This window comes from Cryptomeria japonica, chromosome 1, assembly GCF_030272615.1.
Source record: "Cryptomeria japonica chromosome 1, Sugi_1.0, whole genome shotgun sequence".
In the NCBI taxonomy this organism is placed as follows: Eukaryota; Viridiplantae; Streptophyta; class Pinopsida; order Cupressales; family Cupressaceae; genus Cryptomeria; species Cryptomeria japonica.
Genome location: NC_081405.1, coordinates 28,060,700 through 28,079,691, shown reverse-complemented (window position 1 = coordinate 28,079,691; position 18,992 = coordinate 28,060,700).

Genomic DNA, 18,992 nt, shown 5'->3' with positions numbered 1-18,992 from the left:
ACAATAAAGAAATGCATAGAACACTTGAATACACTTTTACCAGCACTGAACACTATAATTTTGGAATATAAACAGTTGTACAGAGAAACATGCAAACTACATCTTTTGACACGGGATATAGAAAAGGAGATAAGCAGAGTATAGAAAGAAATAGATGACATAGTTGATAACATAATTGGTTCATCCGAACCTATATCAATTATTGAGCAGGAAATAGCAGGTTTTGAGGAGAAATTTGAGAAATTTGAGAAAGAGAAGGCAAGGATTAAGGCTAATGCCAGAGAACTTAAGTATAAACTTGGTCCCAAGTTGGACAATCTCATCTCTCTGAGAAATGAAATCTCTAAGGCATTACTTCAAGGAGAAAGATCACCAGAATAGCACATGCATCATCTCACCAACATGATCCAATAGACTGAGGCAACCCTGAATGACAACAACAGATTCATGTAGAGTCTTAATTTGGTTTTGGTAGACATATTTCAGATTGTAACCAACCGGCATACCGGCACCCCAGCCGATAGGGAATAAAGTTTTGTTTATTATGTTTAAATGTAATTATCTTTTGTAAAGCCGACATGGCATATTGTAAAAGACTCATATATATGTATGAGATCTTATAGGTCATTATATAGTGAAGTAAGAGATAGAGGATGAGATTGTGATATAGTTGACAACGAAGGTTTTGGTTATAGAATGAGCTTAAACCAATACCGAACCTGGCATAGTTGATGCTGATTTGAAGTAGTACATTTTATTGGATTTCATAATCCACTTTTGTAGTCAGTGTGATTCTTATTGAGCAGTGAGCTCTAGGCAGTTGGCCTTCTTGCATGTGCAGGCCCCTCATTGTAAGTTATATTTATTCATTGGCTAGTAAGTGAATATTGTGGGTCACAAATCCCACCGAGGTTTTTCCCACACCGGGTTTCCTCGTTAAACATCTTGTGTTATGGTGTGTTTTCTATGCTGTCTTTATTGTTCCTATTTACTGCATTAATTCTTATTTACTGGTACACTATTTTGGGATGTAAAGTTCTTAATAAGTTTAAATATTTTGCTAACCAGTTAGATACTGATTCACACCCCCCCCCCCTCTCAGTATCTTTGGGACTTTCATTAATCCTGACAGTCTATGGGCTGGTATGTAAATGTGTACAACTTTTGTGACGTTTTTGGTTTGGACTTCATCTTACTGAGCATACTCTAGGAAGCATTTGATACTCAAGGATGATTTGTGGCATTTGGTATTCTGGACATTATGAGATATATTGTATCTTTTTAGCATATCAAGGATATAAGCTTCACAACCTTTCTATTTATTATCAAGCAAGGATCAAAGTTTTTCTTTTCTAGTTCTTTTCTCTGGGAGCTCTTTGAATCAGTTTTTTTTTTTAAAGAAATATATAAATAAAATATATTAAGTGGCACTGCCACCTTTTATTTTTTAAAGATTATTTAAATTGAGGGATTAAAATCATAATTAATTAAATAATAAATATTTAATTAACATTAGAAAATGGTTTCAATGACTAAATGATGAGAGGTGGAATTGGAAATGAATTTATTAGTAAGATGGTGAAGAAATATGAAATTAGAAGAATGAGATTATTTAACTTAATTAAATAATTAAAAAAATATTTAACTAATTGGAGGAATAATTAGTACATGATCAATGAGACATTTTTAGGTGTCTACATTTGCCCCTCTTTGAGACAATGTCAGAACGACTTTGTTTTAAAGAAAATGAAAAAAATTATGCCCCAGTAATACTTAGGGTGTAATGCCCCCTCGAGAGATTGTTTGTGCATTAAAGACATGAATGATCTCTCGAAAAAAGAAGAATGGTTAGTTGATTAGAGAGATAGGTGATGTGAAGATGATATTGAGATAGAATATGAGAGAATGAACCTTAGAATGAAATAGATTAATGTTAGATGATAGGAAATGATTTAGGAAGAAATGAGAAATCAGCAAACTATCAATAAACAAATGAGATGAGAATGAGAATGATTGATTCACGAACCTATGTCATTATTTATTCGACAATATATATTCATCACTGAGCCTTATTATTGAACAATGGAGCTTAGCACATCAGGTTATAAGGAACCAAGATGTAAATATATCTCATTGAAGAAACAAACATGTAGTAGACAAGGAGTGAAACCCTCCATTCTGGGAAATACACTAGGGGTCGAGGTATGTGTGGCATTCACAAGCTGAATGCTCCTATCACAGACACCCACTAGAGAAATTTCCCTAGAACTTCATTGTTTCACACCACAAACAGAAAACAAAGAAAAAGATAATGCCCACCATGGTTCCTCTAGTCACTTGTGGACATCCTTGAGTAGCATAGGAACACAATCTGTCGCCAAATGATAAAAGATTAAGACTGACCCGGACAAAATTCAGCAACTATATCGATCTTGTGCCTTTGTTCTCAGTTGCTTGATGTGATAGTTGATAATGTCTAATCTCATAAAGTTGCGGGCCCCGTTTAAGACTGACCTATCTAATTTCAAGTGTATCCTCTTTTGTTTAAGACAAGATAATGATCACTTGATATGGATATGATACGATTGATAAGACAGTTTGATCAGTTGATTGCAGATGTTTGACTGGATAGTTGTATCCTTTGTTAACTTCGTGTGAAGCATTTGTTGGATATCTACTAGGGTATTTGATTCTTGCGAGACATTTTATTGCAAGTTTTTTGATTGATTTTTTATTGTTTTTCAGTTGATTTTATGGATCGATATTTCAATGTTTTTGGTTGTTTTCTTCAAGACATTATATGGATGTCTTTGGTATTTTTTAGGACATTATAAGATGTTTTTGGTTGATTTTTTCAGGACTTATATGATTTTTTAGGATTTTTTTCTTTTTCACTGTTTTTGGATTGATTTTTATGTTTTTCGTTGTTTTTTTTTAATGGTTTTTGCTGTTTTGGGAATTTTATTTTTTTTGCTGTTTTTTTTTTAATTTTTGAAAGATTTTCCAATGTTTTTGGATTTGGTGGATTATATCTGAATGTTTTTTATTGATTTTTTCAGGATCGTATTTGATTTTTAGGATTTTTTTCAAGACTTTTAAGGATTTTTTCAGTTATGCCCCCAGTGTGCAGACCTATATGGCATAATGATCTGTAGATTTTATGTGGAGACAATGAATTTTTGGCATGACCCAAGTTAATGTAAAATGCATGATGAAGATGCAGTTCTTATTCGAACAAGGATGAATGTGTTTGTTTAGCATTTTAATACACCAATTGAATTGGAGGTACAAAAAAATTCATAGATAAGCACTCAATTGATCCTTAAGGTCCCTTGCAACATCCAAATTAACACACTTAGTGACTAGGATTTACAAATGGAGAGGCGGAAAACTTCCCCATTGGTTCTTTAAACTTTGATCTTCTTTTGCCCATGTGTGTGCAAATGAGTTAATTCCCACTCTTGTGTTCACTAAAGATCCTTAGAATCCTATATGACTAGCGACATGGATTATTCTAACTTCAAAAGCATCCTGAATAGAGCCTCGTTGCCAGCAAGCTTTTAGAGCTCTGACGAGGTTATAGACTACAATTTCTCAAATATTGCTCCATTGCCAGCAGGCATTCATAGCCTTGATGAAGTTACTCACATGTTCTCATAGTCAAGATTTTTGTCACACTTTGCATGCGTGATATTTCAGTTATATATCATTGCTCTTTTGCCTTGAGATGAATATTTGGCATAACAATTTTTCTTTTTTTTGCCTTGACTGTTAAGTAATGAAACCTACTTGGGTGTGACTATTACAACAGTGCTGAAGTAGAACTTTAGATTTTTCACTAGTCATATGATCAACTAGGTGTCTCGAATGAATTAGATATTTTGTTAATTTGTTTGATATATAGCAATTGATAGATTTTGGGTTAACACGTCTCAAATAGTGAAATCACTACCCAACCATAAGTAAAGTGTCGTCACAGGGTGATGTTGAAAATGAATGACCTTAGAACCTCAAATAATTTATGTCCAAATATCTAAGAAAGGAGATGACCCATGTCTCTCTTCAATGCAAACAATTGATAAACTTAGACAGTTGCCTTGTTTTATTGATGTTGCTAAATGCTAATGTAGAAATTTTGTGAAAGTGATGCATTTGAAAAAGAAACTATATGTGATGCAGTGCTTTGAAGAAAATGATATGCAATGCGGAAAGTAAAACCTAAACTAAACCAGCCCTTAGATATAATATCATTTAAGGTGCATGTTGTTCATAGGGTCAGGGAGTGGATCTACCTCCATGGTATCCAAATTATATGCTCCATTTCCTATAACCCTTGTTATGATAAAAAGACCTAGCCAATTAGGTTCAAACTTCCCTGGATTTTCTCATTCCGCTAGGTTCCTTTGGTTCTCGTTGAGATCTAGATCTCCCACTTCAAAATTTCTTGGGCGTACTCATTTATTGTAACTCCTTCTCAATCTATTTTGGTAACCTTGCAAATGATTTAAAGTAGTTTGTCTCTTTTCATCAAGCATTTCAAGCTCTTGTAATCTTGCAACCCGATAGTCTTCCTCTAATATGATGTTTTTTAAGGATACTCTTAAAGATGATAGTTCTATTTCAATAGGTAGTATTGTTTCTATACCATAGACTAATGAATATGGTGTTGCTTCTATAGGGGTATGTACTCCTATTCTATAAGCCCAAAGAGCGGGATTTAACTGGAGATGACAGTCATGTCCTGCATCAGTGACAACTTTCTTTAGGATCTTCAATATTGTCTTGTTTGTTTCCTTTGCTTGTCCATTGCTTTGCAGATAATATGGTGTTGCAAATCTCTATTGTATTTGAAATTTTTCACAAAATTCTCTCATTTCTTGATTTTTGAATGGACGTATGTAAGGGGAATTGCCTCTACCCATTTAGTAAAATACTCAGTAGCCGTTAAGATGAATTTGTGCCCATTGGAAGTAGTAGGATTAACTTTACCAACTAGATATAACCCCCATTAGGAAAATGGCCATGGTGATGTAGTAGGTTGAATATCATGTGCCAGTGCATGAATGAGGTCTCCATGCATTTGACATTTTTGTACATATTTATTGGCATCCTTTTCCATAGTTGGCCAATAGTATCCAGTTCTTAACAATTTCTTTAATAGCGGCGGGCCACTTTGATGCGCCCCACAAATTCCATCATATGCCTCCTTTAGGGAAAGTTGTGCTTCTTCTTCATCAAGACATCGGAGAAGGGTTTCATCAAAGCCCTTTCTATACAATGTGTCAGCATTAATAGTGTGTCTAAATGCCTGACAAATAAGAGTTTTCTTTTGATTTCTAGACAAATCAGGAGACATGTTGAGTATGTAAGTATGCATATATCTCATTATACCATGGGGATTCAGGACCCACAATTACACACACATATTCTGATGAGGGAATCTCATATATCGGTGTCATCAATTGTTCTACAATAAACTCAAACTGAGTTTCATTATTAAGCATATTTAGTAGAGACTTTACTATAGCCATGGCATCGGCTACCTTGTTTTGTATCCTTGGAATTTGTTCAAAAGTGATGTGACTCAAATGTTCTTTGTAATCTTCTACCATTTGTTTATAAGGCATCAGTTTATCATTTTTTTGTTATAGTCATCATTGACTTGATTTACAATCAGTTGTGAGTCACCATAGACTTGTAATTCTTGTATCCTCTATTGTACAGCGGTACAAAGTCCTACGATGATAGCTTCATATTCAACTATATTGTTTGTACAGGGAAAATTTATTCTAAATGACTTAGGGATAGAATCACCTTGAGGGATGATGAAAAGAATCCCAACTCCACCTCCATGATTTGTATAAGACCCATCAAAGTATAATTTCCACATGGTAGATGTTGTCAATGTAAACACAAATTCATCAGGAAAATCTATTAGTAGTGGGTGACTGTGTTGCAAGGGAGCCTCTGCTAACTGATTAGCTATAATCTTCGCTTTGATTTCCTTTCTATCCACATACTCTATATCAAACTCACTTAAAATCATGACCCACTTAGCCAATCTTCTAGTTAATGTTTCTCTGCTTAAAAAATATTTGAGTGGATCAAAACGTGCAATGAGTTGGACTTTGTGACTCAACATATAATGTCTAAGTTTCTGAGATGTGAAGATCACTGCTAGACATGCTCATTCTATAGGAGGGTAATTAAGTGCATGTCTAATTAGCGTTCTACTTATATAGTAGATTTCTCTTTCATTTCCTTGATCATCATGTTGTGCCAACAAGGCTCCTAAAGGTGAGTTTGTTGCTGATATATATAGTAATAGGGGATTTCCTTGAGTAGGTGGAACTAATACTCGAGTATTCAGAAGATAAGCTTTTAAAGCTTGGAAATCTTCTTGGCACTATTCTGTCCATTTGAAGGTGACTCCTTTTCTAAGTAAATACTGAAATGGATGTCATTTATCTGCTAGTTGTGCTATTGACATTGTTTACATTTTTGTACATATTTATTGGCATCATTTTTCATAGTTGGCCAATAGTATCCAGTTCTTAACAATTTCTTTGATAGCAGTGGGCCACTTTGATGTGCCCCACAAGTTCCATCATGTGTCTCCTTTAGGGAAAGTTGTGCTTCTTCTTCATCAAGACATTAGAGATGGATTTTTTCATGCCCAAACTTTGGGCAAACATAGACAACAAATTTATTTTCTTTAAAATGCTAGATTACATGCAACCTTTGCTTAAATAGTTGTAACAACTTAACAAGCTGTACCAACGAATTCTTATTATATACTATTCTGATGATTCCTATTTATAAGAGGAATGAACAGATGTTATAAGAGTAATTATAATTTTCATTCAAAAGTTCCCTTTCATTTTTGTTGCGCTTATTAGTACTTAATTAGATCCATTTCTTCTAATTTAGACATTAATAAACTTACATGATTCGATATCAACTATTTAATAAATATTGAGTCCCCATCATCCTATTAATACATCCTTTCTTAATAATTTTAATTTAAAAGTGCGACACTAAATGAATTATTTTGTTATTTCCTCAACTACATCCACTAACTTAACTCATATCAACACTCTAAACTAATTGACGAGGTAAGATTTGTCTCCAATAATCATTTATTTTTTTAAGGAACTAATTAAGTTTAGTCCTAGCTCTTAGATTATAAATGTCTGTCGATAATAAAAATGTGATTAATTTAATTCGACTAAATGGTTTGATTAAGTTCATAATGATATTCATCCTATAAGGTTTAATCTCACAAACCTATATTTAGTACAAGTTTCCAAGTAGTAATAAGATCTTGCAAACATCCTTTTGTTTCATACCCTTATGTTTAACAATAAACCCCTAATAAAATATTAGATCTACCATCTGTCCTTAAACAAAATTGTTATTAAAAGTCTAAAGTAAAATAAACATTAATATATATCAAGTTGTAAATAATTAAATTATATATATTTTTCCCTTAAACAAATATTGGTACAATATACCCGATTCACTCTTATCATTTTAACTCACTATATATATATATATATATATATATATATATATATATATATATATATATATATATATATATATATATATATATATATATATATATATATATATATATATACACACTTTAAATATATTTCCCATTATATAAGCAACCATGAAAACCCTAATCTTATTAATAGAAACATAGAGCCCCTTTTTTTAAAAATTCATTCATTCTTCATTGTCCATAATACCCTAGCCTTAACCGGCTAGGGTTTTATATTTTTTTATTGCAACTCAATTTTTTTAGTAGGGGCTACGAGTGGCAGCCTTGGCAAGCAGGCGGGGTTTTATGGAGGGCACGGGGAAGGCAAGTGGCGGCGACCCCGGGGGCACCGCTCACTGTGGACTCCCACAGTGGCGGCCCTTGGGCCATCCACTATGGGATGCCATAGTGGCACTGCCCACTGTGGTCGCCCACAGTGGCGGCTCCCGACCGTGCCGTTCACTGTGCTAAGCACAGTGGTTCGGTCGAACCCCATTTTTTTTTGTTTTATTTTATTTTTTATATTTTTTTTTTAATTTAAAAAATAAAATAATATATTTAAATATATATATATATGTATTTATATATTTATCTTTATATATATGCACCAATATGTTAAATATGTTAATATATTTAAACTAAAATTTATAAATAAATATATATACAGATATATATTTATTTATATGCTTATGTTTTGGAATTCTCATTAATTTCTTAGTTTCTAAAGGAAATAAATAGGCTAACTAAATATAGGTTTTCTTTCTGTAAAAATAAGAAGTTAATAGCGTTAGATATACTTAGAACTACATTTTTAGAATTTATTCATTCCCATTAAATCTGATTAACTATAGAATTTATTTCTGCATTAAATAAATGTCAGAGTCTGATAATTTCACAGCAACTATCCAAATGACAAATTTTAATGAAATAAGCAGCAACTATAGAAATATGAAATTATTTTAAATCGATTAGTCCATTTAATTGTTAGATTCTATTTTCTATAATTAAGTAATTTACAGTATTCAATAATTTAAACAGCATTTATATAAATGGCAGAATTCAATAATTTTAACAACAAGTAAATGTTTTATTAATTAATTTAAAACTTAGAGATATGTATAGAAAATAGTCTGATTTTTATTTTCAGAATAAACATGCATGCAAGCATTAAAATTTTAAGAACAATGTAAACTGATATTCAACATAATCTTTTCATTTAAACAATATTAAATTAACAGAAATAATGCAATTATTTAAGGCATTTTAAAAATCCAATATAGACATTATTACAAGAGGGTGAAATACCCAAACTAGTCCCTCATTCCTATTGAATGAGGACTTCAATTAAATTAGATACATCTTCTTTCCTAAATGGGTTCAACATATAGTTTCCTTTTACATTTCTGCACTTATAATATCAATTACTCTATTTCCAAATCTTTTTCTGCAAACAATTAAAACAACAACTTCTACTTGTCCTTTTCTTTCCTTTCAACAACCTGCAAATAAATCAATGCTATGACCATGGAGTGCTCACCTCCCAGCCTAGGCTAACTAGTAGCCACCCCCGAGCTCGGAGAACCAAGCCCTAAACAGGTAACACACATGCAAACTCAAATAAACAAGGGAAAACAGCCACAATCACATTCCCAACCCAAGCTACACTGCACCACACAATGTGATGTCTTTTCAAGGGTGGTAGTGGACCAAGTACTCTGAGGAGATTGCAAGTATGGTAAAACATATAGCCACCTCATGGCAAACCAAATACTTCAAGTATAACAACCCCACATTCCTTATGCCCCCCAAGGCATTCATGCCTTATTTTCCCTCCTTATGACCCCCAATGCATAAACAAGCCATGCAGCAAGGGTCACATAAAATCCCTTGTGATCACTCTCAGAACAAGAGCCTCTCACTCGAGGGTTGTCACTTCTACCACCCACAAGACCCTCCTCTCTCCCAAGAGTAGGAGGTCTTGATTACTCCCAAAACACATACATGGCATAAGCATAAAACACTAAATAAATTTCCAAGAAATACATGCATGAAAAACAAGTCTTTTACACAAGCATTTCTTTCAAAACAACATGCAACAAGAAAATATTATAAGAAAAATAAAAACCAACCTTAAACTGCCCAAAGGTATGCTAGTTTTGTTGAGGATGAGCAACCCAATTCCACAGTTCTTCGCTTTCTACCCTTAGCCAAAATTCTCAATCCAAAATCTATCTTTTTCTTTACCAAATTTTGTTGTCTCCAAAAATGGAGAGTGGGTGATTACCCCCAAAATCTCTCTTTCTTGCTTAAGAAGGCACTAGTGTGAGTTCTCTCAAGTTTCTAAAACTGAAAAGGGAAGTAAGGTAAAATGGAAAAGGGAACTCTCATTCAAAAAGGAGGGTTCATAACTTAGTTCAAGTCTTCAAATTTCAATTTTCGTACAACTTAGAAAAGTCACTTTTTAGGGTGTCTAAAAGGTCACATGGAAGTAGAAACTTGCCTAAAATTACCCCTAACCCTTAGGTATACCTTATGGGCTTTAGGAAACCCTATTAAACTACCCCTAGGTGTCCATTTAACCCTTTTTTAACCCCTCTGAAGTTTATTTTCGGGTCAAACCTATGTTGACCATCCCAAAGATTCTTTACCCAAGGCATTTATGGAATCTCATTACATTAATTGAAAAAGCTATGGTTAAACAATTCCCTCCAAGAGACAAATTTAAAAACTCAAACATAAATCAACACATGTGTCAAGTGACACAAAGAAAATACTTTTACAAAATTGCACATGAAATCTTGTTTCTTGTTGGATTTAAATAAATCAAATAAATAACATTTAACACACATGCATCATCTACTATTACGAATAAAATACGACACAAATGGGGTGTTGTCTCTCCAAATAGACAAACCCTGGTTTTACGAACATACACAGGTCTAGGTTTGGTTCTCCGTAATATTTCCATGGTCACATGGGTAATCTTTTCCTGTGCCGCTCAAATACACATTAGTAATTTCCAATAACCTCATATAATATTAAACACATGAATTAGAATACACATCAAACACATCGCATACAATTTACATTTGAACAATTCACTATATCTCATACCCAAATAAATCCACATAAGCAATTATCATAATTATCATAATTTTGGTCCCCACATAAAACATACATTCTCATTCTATCATCATAATAAAGTCCTGCAAATCCAATAATGACATACATCATCTCCAATTTATCCAATTCTAGAATCATATAGAGTTCTATATCATAAAGCATATAAATGAAGCATCAACATCCATCAATGTTATCCAATCATGGAATCATATAAGTTCTACATCTAGACATAGCTGACATACGTTAAATCAAGATTATCCAGTCAATGGATCTTTTAGGATTTCAAATTCATAACACATCAAAATGTACACCACAAGGTGCAATAACTCTATAACTTAGATCAATTACTTTTCTCACCAATCTATCTGTCTAACACAGTCCATTCTATTGAATTATAAAGCATTTATTAATAGGGTCAAACATGGTCAACTAAGTTAATCAAATATGGGTTTGGGGAAGGCCTTACAGGTTTCATCAAAGCCCTTTCTATACAATGTGTCAGCAATAATAGTGTCTGGATGCCTGACAAATAAGAGTTTTCTTATGATTTCTAGACATGCTCGTAGATTGCTCTTTCATTTCCTTGATCATCATGTTGTGCCAACAAGGCTCCTAAAGATGAGTTTGTTGCTGATATATATAGTAATAGGGGATTTCCTTGAGTAGGTAGAACTGATACTAGAGTATTTAGAAGATAATATTTTAAAGCTTGAAAAGCTTCTTGGCACTGTTCTGTCCATTTGAAGGTGACTCCTTTTCTAAGTAAATACAGAAATGGATATCATTTATCTGCTAGTTATGCTATGAACCTTATTATAGACTGCAGTCTTCCTTGTAACCCTCTTAACTTCTTAAGTGTTGATGGAGGTTGCATATCCATGATTGCTTTGACCTTTGCAGGATCTACTTCAATTCCTCTGTTAGACACAATAAATCCTAAAATTTTGCCTGCTGATAAACCAAACACACACTTTTTGGGGTTTAACCTAACATTGTACTGCTCTAATCGATCAAATATCTTTGCAAGGACTTCAAGGTGACCATCTCTTGTCTTTGACTTTTCCAGTAGATTGTTCACATAGTCTTCCATGATATTGTGGATCATGTCATGAAATAGTGTCATCATAGCCCTTTGATATGTTGCTCCTGCATTCTTAAGACCAAACAACATGATGTTCCAGCAGTATGTTTCCCATGGATAGGTAAATGTTGTCTTGTGTTGATCTTCTAGTGCAATCCTAATCTGGTTATATCTTGAGAAACCATCCATTAATGAAAGCATTTAATTCCCTGCAATTAAGTCAACTATCATGTCTATGTTGGGTAATGGGAAATCATCCTTAGGACATGCTTTGTTTAGATCTTGGAAGTTGGTACAATATTCTTGTGCCCCTAGTGGGCTTAGTCACAGGTACCAAATTGGATATCCATTCTGCATAGTCAATAGGTCGAATGAAGCCCACATCCAGAAGCTTTTGGAGTTCTATTTTTACCATTAATGCAATATGTGGATGCATATTTCTTAGCTTTTGTTTGTACAGTTTAATTCCTAATAGCAATGGTAAATGATGTAACACCAATTTTGGATCTAGGTCTGGCATATCCGCATAGGACCAAGCGAAATTGATAGGATGTTGTTTGAAAAACTATATGAATTTGTCCTTTTCTTCCTGGTTTAATGATTTTGCTAAATGGATATTATGTAAAACTTCTCCTTCTGCTATATTGAATTCTTCAGTTTCTTCCATGAGTAATGTTGAATTGTCTTTTTCAATGGGGAGATTGTCTAACTCACTCTTGCCATTGTGATCACTCTGATCCATATCTTCTATCAGAGAGGCACTTGCCTCTCCAAATTATGTTGTTCTATCCAAGTCTACAACAAATCCTACCTTGTGATCACCTTGTGGAAATCCCTCTCTGACACCAAGGAATTCTGCAATAGATTTATGGGCCTTCTTTTTATGGGGGTCACTCTTCTTAAACCCAGTATAAGTCATTGTAGTCTTTCTTTGTCTGATTCATTGGGTGGAGCTTGAGTTGTTTCCCTTGGAAAAAGTATTGACAACAACCAAGGATTAGGCTCATTTACTGGTGCTAAGCCTGTGTCTATTACCATATTTGCTTGTGCAGATGTTTCAGATACTATATTGTTGGGTGACTCAATGCTAGGTTCTTGTATAAGTTGTCTCATATCTTCACCATTTGATTCTATACTAGGAGATATTAGTGTTTTCTTGCTTGTCTGAGATGAAGAGGGAAATACTCATGTTGACGACTGACTTTGAGATATGTACTCTAACGGTAGCCTAGGTCTGTTCAATATATCTAGTGTGTAGTGTCTTTCTTCCGTTATATTTGGTACATGTTTATATCCTAACCCTTGATTCTTTGGATTTTCATTTGGTACAACGGATTCTAATCTTCCTTGCTTTTGTAATCCCAATCCTGTGGTACCATCATACCCATGTTTTTGTAGCATCTTGAATCCATTTCCATATTGATCTAAAGGTAACCTGGGTATTGTCATGGCATCTTCTTCTCTGTATATCCAGTGATTAACATCTTCATTCAGAGATTCTTCTTGTAAATCTCCACACCTAATGAAAGAGCATGAATCTGCTTTTTGACTATTTCTTTTCCTTTGTCTTGTTTCATTACTGTGTTTTGAGGCTTCCCAAAAGACCTAGGAGAAAGAGATAACTGTTTTCCATTTGAGGTACTTGAAATAGAGTATTCCCCACAACCAACATCCTTAATCTACAAAGAAGATGTTGTAGGTGCATTCTTATGTATTTTTGATAGTTGATGACTTCATTTGTGTAATGAGGGGTGTTACTTGATTAATGGGTACCTATTTATCTACACTTGCCTTTAAGTGATTACAATGTTGGAATGAATTTGGATCACCCTTTATGGTGATTTCAATGCCATTATACAATAATTTAACACATTGATGATATTTTGATGGTACAACTTGCATGGTATGAATCCATGGGCGGCCCAATAACATGTTGTACCCTAGCTCTATCCAACACTTGGAAAGTAACCTCTATTGTTATAGGTCCTACTTGCACTGGTAGCGTAACTATTCCTTTTGAAGGATGCTCTTCATCATCATATGCATTGATGTTTATTCTTTTTGAAGGATCAATGTGAAGCTCATAATATCCCAATGCCTTGACCAGCTTTAATGTACAAATGTTGAGACTAGCTCCACCATTTATAAGTACTCTTATGATTCTTCTCTTATGTATGTATGCTTCTAGATGTAGCGGTTCATTATGGAGAACTCTGCCAATGGTAATATCATGTTCTCTGAATGCAATACGGGTACCATTTGACAAATTCCCCACCATGGATTGGAAGGCATTTTTATCTATATCTTTGTCAACTACTGAATCTTGAAGTGCTTTATCCAAGATAGCTTTATGAGTTGGTGATATACGCAATAGTTCAAAGAGTGATATATGTGCCTAGATTTTCTTGAGTTTCTCAAAAACATTATAGGTCCCTACTACCGGTGGTGGGTTTGATTGTACTCCTTGTAAACTTACTTTAGATCTGCAAGTAACTACTGCATAGTCTCTGTCTCTGGAGTTATCATGATTTTAGCCACTGTATCATCTCTTGTGAGGGAACTGTTTGTAACATATGTTGTATTATCAAGGTTTATTTCATATCCCTTCCTATAGTCATCATGTGAAAGTCTAACTTCCATGATATGTGCTATAAGTTCATCTTAAAATAAACTCGAATAAAATGGTTCTTCATGCCCCCAGTCCATAAGACAGAGATTCTTGTCTTCATCATATTTTGGTGTTTCTGACAGCATACAAATTTGGTTATAATAGTTTTAAGTCTCTTAATATTTCTCATCATTATTGAGTGCTTCTTGTGAATCATCATCTACTACATCCCCTAAGCTAATGGCATGAATAGTTGGTGCAGGAGCACCTAGTTGAGTAAAACTCCCATTTTTAAGTATTTAATGCTTTCATGTTTATAATGTCTTGTGTTAGGTTATTAATGTTGTTTTAGTTTTTTATGTGTCATGTTTAGTGGTTTTCATTTCATTTTGGGCTCAAGAGATCAAGTTTTGCCTTTCAGGCTTTGAGTTGACAATTTTTGGCAAAAATGTGCAAAATTGCCAAAAAGGTCTTCTAATGCTTTCCAAAGCATTGAAACATATTTGATAAGTTTTTTTAGGCATATCAAAGTTTTTTAGACAAGTTGATAAGGTTAGATTGTCAAAAATGCCTCTTGGAGCAAGAAATGTTGTCAAAGTTGTCATTTTTGGGTTTTTCTTGCAAAATGTAGTTGTGGAAGCTTCAGTCCGTACAAGGCCTAGTAACTAATTATAAATGCTATAAAAGGGCCTCCCTTTTCCTGGAGAAAGGTTGGTGATTTTATGAGCAAGAGTTTCATAATAAAAATCATGACATTTTGGCTTTATTCACTGGTTTTTCCTCTTTTGGTGTAACAGTCCGTACTGTAGCTTCATAGTCCATACTGTACCTTTGGGAAAATGTGAAAAATAGTCTTATAATTCTCTCCAAGTGAATGTAGTACTGGTTTCCTTTGGCAATTGGTTAGTACAAATTTATTTTGCTTCTGTGTGCTCACTGCCCTGTCAAGGGTTTGAAGTTCCAAAATGCCACCACTTGACTGATCTTGGTCTGGTATCCCACAAAATGGATTTAGTCAAGTTGGAATTCATGTGTATACTATAAATATTCTTTTCTTTATGCCAAAAGTGTGGTTGGAAGAAGGACTTGAGTGAATACTAGGCAAGTATTTGTTATTTGGCTAGTAGCATGAACAAAAACTCAAGATTTGCACCCAAAGGCAATTTGGAGTGAACAAATGAATGAGGTAGAGGTCTGGGCATGTGGCCAAGGATGTTTAGCATCATCTTGATGTATTAGAGTAGCTTGATCCATTTAAGTATTCTCATTTTGTAAACAAAACAGTGAGTTCACTATTTTTGTGTATGTGTTTGTTCAAATGCTCATGGAATGCTTTAAAAGCATAATCCAAGCCTTGGAACTATGAAGGCTATATAAAAGGAGATTTCATAATTGTATGTAGACCTCTTTGAGGTGCATTTCTAGTTCCACTTCCTTTGTTATGAAGGTCCAAAGGTGTAATGATTGTTGACTGGTAAAAGGGCAGCATTTTGACTATGACAGTGACACTTTTACTATTTTTCTCAATGGTTTGACAAGTGTTTGGCATAATGCTTGTCTAACAAAGGTAGGGGAATCTCTAGTTTACTATGGAAGAGGTCTCCAAGTAGTGTGGGAGTTTTAATCAATCTTGGTGAGAGGAGTCCATGGTGGAAGCACCCAAACCCTCATGAAACCCTACCTTTAAGCCCAATTTTGTGGACAGACACTAAACTAAGTTGATGGAAACTAAAACCATGAAAATATCCTTTCTATGACCTATTCCACACCATCCAAAACAATTTTTTTTGTGGAGAAGCCCATCGTTGGGCAGGGTGAACAAAAATTGGCCAATTAGCCCTCCACGGGCTAGCAGCCCTTGACTGCATAACACACACTTTTTTTAGAACCGGATTGCAAGGAGAAGTTTGGGGCTCATAAGACTTTGTGTGGAAATTTTAAAATAGTGAATCAAATGAAAAATAGGACCTTGAACAGTGCATAGCCTCAGCTGGATTTTTGACCCTTGGTTGGTGGGTTGAGTAAGCCAAAGGCTATGGGCCTTAAACCAAGTTTGATTGCCAAAACCTTTTGTAAATCTTGTTACCCTACATGTCCATGTTGAAAACTCCTAATGCACTCTGAAACAATGAGTTGAATGCCAAAAGAGAAGGGATTGAGGAGTGTGTAGTTGGGTGGAGTGAGCAGTTGGAGTAAGTTTGAGCATGGGTGTGAGCTATCACCAAAAAGGGCGGTTGTTAGTGAAGACTTGTAGAGAGACTTGACTATTGCAACTAAACTTGATATTATCTAGCATAAGGAGCAGACATAAACAATACTTTTGTTTCCTATTGTAAATTCTTGACCAAAATTGGTCTTTTGAGCACTTACCTAGCAATTCCCCTATCAGTAGTATAGTCATATGAGACTTTTGTGTAGTTAGTTGTATTGTCTTGTATTCTTGATGTAGATGCCTTCCCTTTATCATGTTTGACAAATGGATCTTTAAAGATGGTATGATTCATGTTTGCTGAAGTTTTCTTGGTGTCAATTGTGATGTCACCTTGATCGATCATGTCTTGGATTAAGATTTTTAATTTATAGCAACTTGCAGTTTTGTGACCTTTAGTACAATGATATTCACAGAAATCACTATCATTCCACCATGTAGGTTTAAAAGGACCTGGTTCATATACTCTTACTTCTGGCAAAGCGATCATGTTTGTCTATATTAACTTTTTTAACACTAATTCAATAGGTTCCCCTAGAGGTGTGTAATTCCTTTTGGGAGCATTTACCCTTGGAAATTTTATGTTCGTAGTTTGTGCAACATTTACATTGGTTGATACAATGTTATTCTTTGTATGTGGACTAAATTATTGACTTGGGCCTTGTAAAGGCAAATTCGGTTGAGTTATGTTCACCGTAAAGGTGTCTACAACACCATTGTTGGTCACATTTTAGTTTTTCGACCAAATTTTGGATTTATCATTATTGTTGTTATTTCCATATTTTATGAGACCTTGTTATACTAGTCATTTCTTACACTTTAAGGCTTTTTCAGTGATTTGTTTAAATGTGGTCAAACATTGCATTTGTATTGGGTACTTTATTTTAGGGATTAAGTTTTTTGTGAACATGTCAACTTGTTTCATTTCTGGAATAATAGTCTTGCATCTCCTATAGAGAGCTCTCCATCTTTGTATGAAGGATGTGAATGTTTCATTATCATATTGTTTTGCGGCACACAAGACCATCAAAGTGACTGGGGTTTCAATGTTATGTGAGAAGTTAGCAATGAAATGTTCAGTTAATTCACCCCATGATGTGATAGTTGGTGGTAGATGTGAAAACCACTCCAAGTCTGAGCCTCCTAGACTTTTAGGAAACAGTCTCATTAGATAAGTGTCTTTAGTTGCAACCTCTATACATGCCGTAAAAAAACTCTTTGATGTGATCCATGGGATCAACTTTTGTCTCGGTATCTATTAAATTTTGGTGTTTCAAAATGTGGTGGGAAAGGCGGCATGTATAATGTGTGATCAAAAGGATAAGGACATAAGTCCTGCATTGTGTAGCTCTTTTTATCGTTACCAATTTACATAGTTGTCATCTGTTGTTGTATATTTTGTACTTATTGGGACAGAATATCTATTTGAGTTAGGGGTACACTTTGTGCATGTATATTTCCCACAAAAGGGTTCATGGTAGTATAACTAGGAGGTTGTTGAAAGGTACTATAATTATAATTTTGTGTGTTATGGGTTCCACGAGGTACTACGAAATAAGCGACATGTTAACCCATGTTGATTGGGTTGTACTCATTGTATTAGCGAAACCTAGTTTTGTATTCTAATGATTGTATGTAGATCCTATAGAATAGGAAACTAGAGGTTGAGTCGCACCTGTTGTATGAGGAACTTTTGTTTGAATAGGTGTTCAGACACTTGACATTATTGATATAGCCTGTGTTGGTGTGCTAGCATTTATTGTTGAGGATGATGCACTTGATTGAGAATTCACGTTTGAAATGACATTTGTTTGTATAGATGATGTTGGTGCATTCTGAGGAAACCTTGAGGTCAGCATTTGCGTTTGTGTCATATGTGGTATTTGACTACTATTTGGACCTAAAGTATTTCCTAGTGGTAAGATTGTTGTGATATCAAAATCTTCAGGTAATTTGGCCCCATTTTGTAATAACAATGAGAGATATTTGCCACTATCATTATGTATAAGAGTGTCTAAGATCATAAGGACATGTGGGTCTTGTTGAGTTGATTCAATCTCTTCACGTGTTAAATTTTGTTGTAGTTCATGTATTATGGGCATTGCCTGAGGATTTGATTGTTGACTACTTGATATGTCCAAGTTCCAAGTTGGATTTACTGACAGGTCGTTGTTTGGGTCCATCTTACTTTTTGCCTTTTGTGACCTTGTGACGGGCATTTAAGACTTCTATATGAGGATGGTTTAGACCCTAATGCAAGACTCTAGACCTAAATATGGAATATGCAACACTAGACTAGCCTCTCTATTGAGGATTTTGACATGAGACTTGTTGAGTATTTTGATAATTTTATACTCTCTATTTAGCTCATACTTGACTCCTATATAATGAGGAGTGTTTCTCCTTAATTGTCAAGCCAAGT